Raw genomic sequence first — 10281 nt, 5'->3', positions numbered from 1 at the left:
ACAAATGGACAGCCTTCAGGGATTAGTGGTCGTAAAAAAGTTTTATGGTTAGAGGATGTCTCCTGTGTTTATTTTGTGATGCCACACCGCTGCTATGTCTCCACCTCCCTTTGTGACCATTTGTTAGCGAACTCCATGAAATAGATAAGAAATGTGAATGTTTGTCAGAGTGAGCCAGAGGATTGTGACCAGCACACATCTCTCGCTCATCTCTCCTTGTACAAGTAAAGGCCTTGTTTTTTCTCATTTTAATGTCTGTCTCCTCATTTGTGCAGTTTAAAAATGTCATAGATTGTGTTTAAACCTGACAGTTTCACCTAGCGCTATGATAATTTGCAGGCATACATAAGAGCCCACGATGTACAAAAAAAGTCTCTTGGAACCATGTGCTAAACCAAACAGGTAGTCTGCCATTTTGATTTATGATGGGATTTGTTGCCATTTTTTGTGGCCTTTTTCAGGGGTCATATTTTAACGAACCTCTTACAAAATTTATCCGACTGTCTTCAAACTTGGTGTGTTTCATCTTAAGATGTTTAAGATGCAAAGTAATTTAAAGTTTTTTATTTTGTAACACGCTGTTGCCATAGCAATGCATTGTTTGTCAAGTGCTGCTTTTTTTTTTTATACACATGAAAACTCATGAAACTTTGCAAACACATCAGACTTGTCATGAACATGAATTTTCAGAGATTTATTGTGCAATTTACAATAAATAGCGCCCTCTAGACATTTTTATGAAGCATTTCCGATTGTATGATTATGCTAGACCTACAAAAAAGTATTATGTAGCCATTTGCCAAACCAAAGAGGAAGTCCGCTATTTTGATTTTATTTTGGGAATTATACATCATTTTTGGCCTTTTTCATTAAACTTTGCACAGACAAGGCATGGAAAAAACTAACATTTTAAATGGTCCTTGTTCCATGTAACAGTACCCCAACGTGCCAGTACCCTGACGTGCAAGTAACCCAACGTTGTGCTCAATAGCGCCCTCTATGCATTTTTATGGAGCATTTCCAATTGTATGATTCAAGCGATACACAACTAAAGATGACTTGACCTAGATTTGTGAAAACTGGGAGGCATACCTATTAGCTTCGCATTTTTGAGACACTAAACGTGAACGTAAATTCACCAAATTTTACACACACATCAGGCCTGGCGAAAAATTTGATATTTTAAAGTCGCCATAGATGATAACAGAAAAATGGCTCTGGAGCGCCACCTACATAGGTTAAACGGATCCCTGTCCCGCTATGATTGTCCTACGGCTATGAAAATTGTGTGGCACCTGTAGCACATCCAGATGAACAAAAACCTCTTTGATATGTGTACCCTGAAATAGACAGGAAGTGAGATATGAGTATTTAAATGTCCAATTTTGGCCCATTTTTGCACATTTACAGGGGTCATACTTTTGCCCGCTTCTCCTACACGGTTAACCCGATTGACTTCAAACTTGGGATGTACCATCTCAATACCTGGGACAACATCATGGTAAAAAATCTAGAGTTTTTGACATATATGACGGCGGCGGGGCATCAAATTTAGAGTTTAATAATTCTTACTGAATGAAGCATTGCCGGTTGTACGTTTAATCTAGAGCTACGAAAATTGGTACACATATGTAACAGACTATGACCTACAAAAAACTCTTTTTGAACCATGTGCTAAACCTAACAGGAAGTCCACCATTTTGATTTACTTTGGAATGTGTTGCCATTTTTTTGGCCATTTCATAGGGGTCTTATTTTAACGAACTCCTCCTACAGTGTTTATCCGATCATCTTCAAACTTGGTGTGATTCATCTAAAGATGTTGAAGATGAAAAGTTATTGAAAGCTTTGTATTTCGTCGCACGCTGTTGTCGTGTCATGCACTGTTTGCAAAGGGAAAAAAAAATCTTAAAGAAGCATTCCCAGTTGTACGAAGCAGCTAGAGCTACGAAAATTTGTAGACATATGTAACAGCCCAAGATGTACAAAAATGTCTCTTGGTGACCTGTGCTAAACCCGACAGGAAGTCCCCCAGGGGCCGGGCATCACATTTTGAGCTAAAAAACTCCTCTTTAACAAAGCATGCCCGGCTGTACGTTTCACCTAGACTTACCAAAATTTGAAGAGGTATGTGATCGCCCTGGAGGTACAAAAAACTCTTTTTGAACCATCTGCTAAACCAAACAGGCAGTCCGCCATTTTGATTTACGTCGGCATTTGTAGCCATTTTTTGTGGCCTTTCTTAGGGGTCATATTTTCACGAACTCCTCGTACAAAATTCATCCGACCGTCTTCAAACTTGGTGTGTTTCATTTTAAGATGTTTAAGATGCAAAGTTATCGAAAGTTTTTTATTTTGTCACATGCTGTTGCCATAGCGATGCATTGTTTGCCAAGTAAAGTGCTGCTAATTTTTTTTGGTCTATACATGTTTGAAAACTCATGACACTTTGCACACACATCAGACTTGTCATGAACATGAATTTTTAGAGATTTCTTGTGCAATTTGCAATAAATCGCGCCCTCTATACATTTTTATGGAGCATTTCCGATTGGATGATTCAAGCGCGAAATAACTAAAGATGACTTGACTTGACCTAGATTTGTGAAAACTCAGAGGCATACCTATTAGTCTAAGACCTACAAAAAGTATTCTGTAGCCGTATGCTAAACCTAAAAGGAAGTCCGCCATTTTGAATTTATTTTGGGAATTGCACACCATATTTTGCGTTTTGATGAAACTTTGCACACACAAGGCTTGTCAAAAACATTTTAGATGGTCCTTGTCCTATTTGACAGTACCCCAACGTGCCATTACCCCGACGTGCAAGTACCCCAACGTGGCCCGGGTTGCGAGGGCCCTTTATAGCTGCTCGCAGCTCTAGTTAGGGCCCGAGCAGCGGCGGCGGCGGTGCCGCTGCGAGGCCCTATTGTTTTTCAAGGAATTCTTCTTATTCTTTTTCTTTGTTATTATTCTTTTCCGCAAACAATCACATTTTTGAGACACTAAACGTGAACGAAAACTCACCAAACTTTACACGCAGATTGGGCCTGGCGAAAAATTTGACATTTTAAAGTCGCCATACATGATACCAGAAAAATGGCTCTGTAGCGCCACCTACATAGCTTAAACGGATCCCTGTCCCGCTACGATTGTCCTACGGCTATGAAAATTGTGTGGCACCTGTAGCATATCCAGATGAACAAAAACCTCTTTGATATGTGTACCCTAAAATAGACAGGAAGTGAGATATGAGTATTTAAATGTCCAATTTTGGCCTATTTTTGCACATGTACAGGGGTCATACTTTTGCCCGCTTCTCCTACATGGTTAATCCGATTGACTTCAAACTTGGGATGTACCATCTCAAGACCTGGGACAACACCATGGTAAAAAATCTAAAGTTTTTGACATACTATATGACGGTGGTGGGGCATCAAATTTTGAGTTTCAAAATTCTTACTTAATGAAGCATTCCCTGCTGTACGTTTCACCTAGAGTTACCAACATTTGAAGACATATGTAACAGCCCTCAAGGTACAAAAAACTCTTTTTGAACCATATGCTAAACCTAACAGGAAGTCCGCCATTTTGATTTACTTTGGAACGTGTTGCCATTTTTTTGGCCATTTCATAGGGGTCCTATTTTAACGAACTCCTCCTACAGAGTTTACCCGATCATCTTCAAACTTGGTGTGATTCATCCTAAGATGTTGAAGATGAAAAGTTATTGAAAGCTTTTTATTTCGCCGCACGCTGTTGTCGTGGCATGCACTTGTTTGCAAAGGAAAAAAATTCTTCTTAATGAAGAATTCCCAGTTGTACGAAGCAGCTAGAGCTACGAAAATTTGTAGACATATGTAACAGCCCACGATGTACAAAAAAGTCTCTTGCTGCTTTGTGCTAAACCCAACAGGAAGTCCCGCAGGGGCCGGGCATCACATTTTGAGCTAAAAAAACCTCCTCTTTAACGAAGCATTCCCGGTTATACGTTTCACCTAGCGCTATGATAATTTGGAGGCATACATAAGAGCCCACGATGTACAAAAAAAGTCTCTTAGAACCATATGCTAAACCAAACAGGAAGTCCGGCATTTTGATTTACGTCGGGATTTGTAGCCATTTTTTGTGGCCTTTTTTAGGGGTCACATTTTAACGAACTCCTACGAAATTTATCCGACTGTCTTCCAACTTGGTGTGTTTCATCTTAAGATTTTTAAGATGCAAAGTTATCGAAAGTTTTTTTTATTTTGTTGCAAGCCGTTGCCATAGCGATGCATTATTTGCCAAGTAAAATGCTGCTTTTTGTTTTTTTTTGTCTAAACGAGCGAAAACTCATGAAACTTTACACACACATCAGACTTGTCATAAACATGAACATTTTAGAGATTTCTTGTGCAATTTGCAATAAATGGCTCAATAGCGCCCTATAGACATTTTAATGAAGCTTTTGAAAATGTATGATTCAGCTAGATTTGTAAAAATGGGATACCTATCAGCCTAAGACTGACAAAAAAGTTTCTAAAGCCATATGCTAAACCAAACAGGAAGTCTGCCATTTTGATTTACTTTGCTATTTGTAGCCATTTTTGGGGGCCTTTTATAGGTCGCTTGCACGTGTCGTCACTTCCGCCTCGGATTTCTCGTAGTCGCCATGCTGGGTGGCCTCCATTTACGTAGCGATTCGGTCTAACACGTATCTATCACGTTTGTTTTCTGCGTTTAAAATGGTACATTGTTGCTGCATCGTTGGCTGTTCGAACAAAGCCAAGGGGGAAAATGGTCGGTCTTTTTTCCGAATTCCGAAAATAATTAGGAACCAGGGCCTGGAGACAGGAGTGCGGACTCCGGAGGGAAGTCGTTACTTTGGGCTCGTGTGTGCAGCGATCACTTTGTGAGCGGTAAGCTTGTTTACCTTTATTTAATGCATGAGGATTAATAACGTTTCGACCGCCCATATATGGGCAAGTTGCTTATGTTTTGGATTCATGAGCAAGCAAGTTCGGTAGTACAAGCTGGCTAGCGGACGTTAGCCGAAAGCTAACATCGAACATTTTCACCCAAGTAGTGCCAGTGCAAAGTGTTTACTGCTGAAATTGGATTGATTAGTCTTGGGCTTTTAATGCCGATAACATGTTTTTTGGTGGCAAAATGTAAACTTGGAAAAAAAAGAGACAGAAGGGGCTGATGCAAGAAAACAGACCCCCGGGGGTGATGCAAGAAAACAGACCCCCGGTAGCCTACACATCATGCTAAAGAACTTATTCACGGCCACCCTACTGCGGTAAAATAACCAGTCTTTCCATATTTTATTTGTTTATATATTTGTTTATTTTAACAGGTCGCCCTGCGCCCGTTTTTCTGTCCAATCATCCCGACTGTGCTCCAACATTAAAGTTGGGTCCCAAGTTACAACATCTGTCTCAGCCCAGTCGGTGCCAAGATATGAACGTGCACAGGAGAGACAAGCAAAGAAAAGACGACTCGAAGTGGCAGAGATTGTTGCAGTTATGCAGCCAGATGGCTCCAGTAACCTGTACCCTCAAGTACTGCTGACATCATTGACTCTGGTATGCCACTCAGAATTCATTACATGATATATTGTATGCATGAGTGAATGTATGTGTTTGTTTGTGTGTGTACACGCACCTTATATTTTAGAGACATTTGGAAGTGTTTATAGAAATAAGTATTTGCCTGTAGCAATGTTCATACATTAAAAAATGCAACAAAATGTGTACATTTCTTTTACACTGACCCAAAAACTATACTACTTTACTATATTAAACCTATTACTGGTACCGTATTTTTTTGTGATTTTTTATTTATTTTTTTCTTTAGGGATCTCATGCCACACCGACTTGATTGCCAATGACATGATGGAAACGAAGGCGAGCATCAAAGCATTGGAGGAGGACAACATGCGACTGTTTGTTTGGCGCTAATAAAGGCAGCGTTTATACAAATTCTATTGTTGGGTTTGTTTACAAAGCTATACATAATACAAATGACAGGATTTGACTCAATGTGCAATATGGTCCCTCTTAAAGTAATGGCATAAATCTCTATTATTTCTAAAAGCACAAAAAATGAAGTGAATAATGATTAGATGTAGTAATTTCAGGGTTAAAAATTGAACTGTTAATTAATGTAGTTTATTTTAGCACAGGTGCCTACCATCCTGAGATGACGGTATGATGTAATGTTGATGGGGTACGCAATGACTTTCATTATGCTATGTACAGAGGAAAAAGTTGCTCTCTTTTAAATTTGTTTAATGTAAGACAAGTACCAGTACTGTGTTACAGTTTTCCCAATAATCCTTGTTTCACACTTGTCACAAAACCACTGTCCTTTTGGCAGTCTAGATTGGCACACTTCAAGTGATATCATTTGATTTTACAATCTGCTGCAGCACAAAAAACTACTTTATTTCGCATCTTTGAAGTACATGAGCAAGTGGTAGGTGACAGCGGCTGAGCAGGAACACTGGAAGTCCACTGCTGATCTAGTAAATGCTCTCCCGAGCAGTTCAGGTAAGGAGGGGATTTTGGGAAAAAAAAACTCTGGCTTTTCCAACTGGCCAAAACGAGCGATCTGGGTGGACTCGCTCAATCACACTTTGTCCACACCACAAAGTCGCAGAAGTCCGTCCAGTTAAACTCATCTGTGCCTGAATCTGAAAATATTACAAACATTGTAATGAAAATATGAAACATAGAATTAAATAAGAAACTACAAAAAGTAAAGCCATACATACCTGGTAATACTATTGGTGTTGTCGTGACAAGTGATGGGAATTGTTGCCATCTGGCACCAGACAGAAATTGGGTGTTGTGACAGCCTCCTTAACCGTGAGATCATAAGAAAAGCTGTCAGTATGCTCAGTAGTTACCATGAACACGTTTTATTGTACTGGAAACTGAAACTAAAAATACGTCCTCTGAGAGTGGTTAACCATTTAGAATAAGTTGATTAAGTAACATGTAACTAGTGAAAGGGTAGCATTAAATTTAATTAAGCCACGGGGAGGCTGTGCATAGTTACTTTTTATTCTTATACGCTCTGCCATATTTGCCTGTTATAAAATTGTTAGAAAAACCGCATCAGGTAAACCTAGCTGTGTCTGTAAACACAATGATAACAGGAAGCCTGAGAACAAATCAACATTTTTGTGCGCAGAATTACCAACACCATGTGGTTTACTTACGTGCAACAGCAACCGTTTCTTCTGATGCAATGTTAAAGTTTACACTCTGTATCCACCCGCTTACAAAATAATTGTAAGCCTCCAGGGATTTGTTGGCGTGTTATGGAGCATGTTGTCAACACGAGGTAGGGAAAGATGTCCAGAGATGTCACATTTGGCCAGCAAGCTTTCTCCGTCAAAAAAAAAATCACCCTTGGTCAGGACGTAATTAGGATCAATCCCGCCACACAGAGACACCTTCTGCCTGTATCGTTGTTTTTGATCTTCCGGTAAATCGTGAAAATACTGCGAAAATTACATCAGGTTGATAAGCTCTACCATGTAACTCGCGAGTGTACCTTGTGAACCGGCGGACACCCAATATGGCGCCCGAAGGAAAAACTCCCATGATGCATTACGATGTGCAAGCGACCTATAGGCCTCATATTTTCTACAAAACTTATCAGATTGTCTTCATTCTTTGGCATGTTTCCTCTGAAGATATTTAAGATGAAAAGTTATTGACATTTTTTGTCACGCCTTTGCTCTAGCGATGCATTGTTTGCAAAGAAAAATGCTTTTTTTTTGAGAGTCTAAACATGAGCGAAAACTCAACACTTTGCACACAGATCAGACCTCTCAAGAACATAAATATTTTAGAGATTTGTTGTACAATTTGTAATAAATGGCTCAATAGCGCCCTCTAGACATTTTTATGAAGTATTTCCGATTATATGATTCAGCTCGATGTGTGAATATTTGGAGGCACACCTATCAGCCTAATACCTACAAAAATTATTCTATAGCCATGTGCCAAACCATTTTGATTTTATTTTGTTAATTGTGCATAATTTTTGGCCTTTCCATGAAACTTTGCAAGCACAAAGCATGGCAAAAACATTTACAATTTAGACGGTTTCCTGTGAAACAGTACCCCAACATGCCAGTACCCCGACGTGCAAGTACCCCAACGTGGCCCAGGTTGCGAGGGCCCTTTATAGCTGCTCGCAGCTCTAGTTCGGGCCCGAGCAGCGACCGCTGCGAGGTCCCTATTGTTTTTGTAAAAATTATTAGGGCCCGAGCAGCGACCGCTGCGAGGTCCCTCTTGTTTTTGTAAGAATTCTTCTCTTCTTCTTCTTCTTCTTCTTCTTCTCCGTAAACGATCGCATTTTTGAGGGCCTAAACATTTACGAAAACTCACCAAACTTTGCAGTCTCTTCCGGCCCGGCGAAAAATTTGATATTATGTAGTTGCCATAACAATGCGACTCTATAGCGCCCCCTAGCGTAGAAAAATAAAAACCAATCCCGGCCCGTTTGACCTAGAGCTACGAAAATTGCCAGGCACGTGTAGCACCCCAAGACGCACAAAAAAGTCAGTGGAAGCCATTTCCTAAAATGTACAGGACTGAGCTATGAATTTTTGAATGTCCAATTTTGGTCCATTTTGGCCCATTCACTGTGGTCATACTTTTTCCCCCTTTGCAAATATTTTTCAGCCAGTTGACTTCAAACTTGCCATGTGTCATCTCAAGACCCAAGACAACAACTGGGCAAAATATCTTGACTTTTTGGAATACTATATGACGGGGGCGGGGCATCAAATATTGCCTTTAAAATTTAATTTGTCCAGAAAGACAAAATGCTGAATAACTCCCATGAACAAGCTCCAAAAAATCTCGAACTTCTCATGCAACTTAATAGTCACGGCCTGAAAACATCTATATGATACAATTCTGTTATATATATAGCGCAACCTAGTGGTGACAATAAATGTCATACTTTACGTTTTTAGCTACTGTGCCAAGCTCTTTGAAGGGATCCAGTTGAAAATTGGTCAGACAAGCCTTAAGATGTTGATCATGCCCCACACCGAATATTGTAACTTTTCGCCAAAGGGCGTGGCCTCTACGGTGCCGCAAAGTCTGGTAATTTTTCGTGGCAATAAAAGCTGCTTTTACTTGATCCAGGTAATCCTATCTTCTCAAAATTTCACACATTTGATGAGAGTCCAGCCCTTAAGACATCTACGAACTTATATTTCATCTTACTGTTAGCGCCACCGTCTGGCAATTTTTTTTCTTACGATTTTTCTTAAATGTTTTTCTCCAACCACATTAACTGCACCTACCTCATATTTGCGCAGATGAGGGTTTCGGTCTTCATGATGTCACAACACGAAGTTTGTGAGTTTTCGCGAATCGCTGTGGGCGTGGCTAAGCGCTGTTCGCCTAGAAAACAACACCAATTTTGAGGGCCTAAACCGGCACAGAAACGCATGAAACTTGGCACACACATCTGGCCTGGCAAAATGAGCGATATTTTATCCTGGATTGTGCTATTTTTACAGAAATTACTCAATAGCGCCCCCTAGAAAATTTTAATGAAGCAGCCCCGGTTGTACGTTTAAGCAAGCTCTACGAAAATTTTTAGGTGTATGAGGGAGCCCAAGACCTACAAAAAAGTCTCTTGGACCCATATGCTAAAATGAACAGGAAGTGAGCTACGAAGTTTTGAATGTCCCATTTTTTACGATTTTAGTACATTTACAGGGGGCATACTTTTGCCCACTTCTCCTACACGTTTCATCCGACTGACTTCAGACTTGACCTGGGCTATGTCAAGACTTGAGCCAACGACAGGGAGAAAAATCTTGACTTTTCTAAATACTATATGATGAGGGCGGGGCATCAAAATTTGTGTTTCGCAATGAAAAATTATATGCTTAATAACTCTCCGGTACATGCTCCAAAAAATCCCAAACTTGACATGTATGTTTATAGTCAAGGCCTGAAGCTATCTCTATGACAACATTCAGTTATAAATACAGCGCCACCTAGTCCTTAAGGCATAAAAAAAAAAAAATGCCACACTTACGGTATTTTTGCAAAAATTGGAAACTCATTGTGTGATAACTAAGTCATTTATGAATATTCTTTTACTTTCCACCACTCAATGTGTTCACTGGCATCAGACCGATCCAAACATATGTACTTTTTTAATTTAGTTTCATTTTCTTTGATCGCCTCTATGGACAATAAAAGCAACATTGTGCAATGAGTACGAGCAATGATGTGTGTATATATACTTTTA

The 10281-nt window shown here is 39.8% G+C and overlaps 2 long non-coding RNA genes across 2 annotated transcripts; one reads left to right on the top strand and one right to left on the bottom strand.

Annotated features, from left to right (window-relative positions):
- Positions 1-4612: 4612 nt before the first annotated feature.
- LOC144030592 (uncharacterized) lies at positions 4613-6447 on the top strand. The gene is made up of 3 exons (XR_013287295.1): positions 4613-4901; positions 5342-5570; positions 5842-6447. It is a non-coding gene; the product is annotated as an uncharacterized LOC144030592 (long non-coding RNA).
- Positions 6411-7607, bottom strand: LOC144030593 (uncharacterized). Its single transcript, XR_013287296.1, has 3 exons — positions 7211-7607; positions 6761-6847; positions 6411-6679 (listed from the first exon to the last, which is right to left on the bottom strand). It is a non-coding gene; the product is annotated as an uncharacterized LOC144030593 (long non-coding RNA).
- Between the last annotated feature and the right edge of the window lie 2674 nt (positions 7608-10281).

This window comes from Festucalex cinctus, chromosome 11 (assembly GCF_051991245.1).
Source record: "Festucalex cinctus isolate MCC-2025b chromosome 11, RoL_Fcin_1.0, whole genome shotgun sequence".
In the NCBI taxonomy this organism is placed as follows: Eukaryota; Metazoa; Chordata; class Actinopteri; order Syngnathiformes; family Syngnathidae; genus Festucalex; species Festucalex cinctus.
This window is presented reverse-complemented; position numbering and strand designations above follow the sequence as displayed.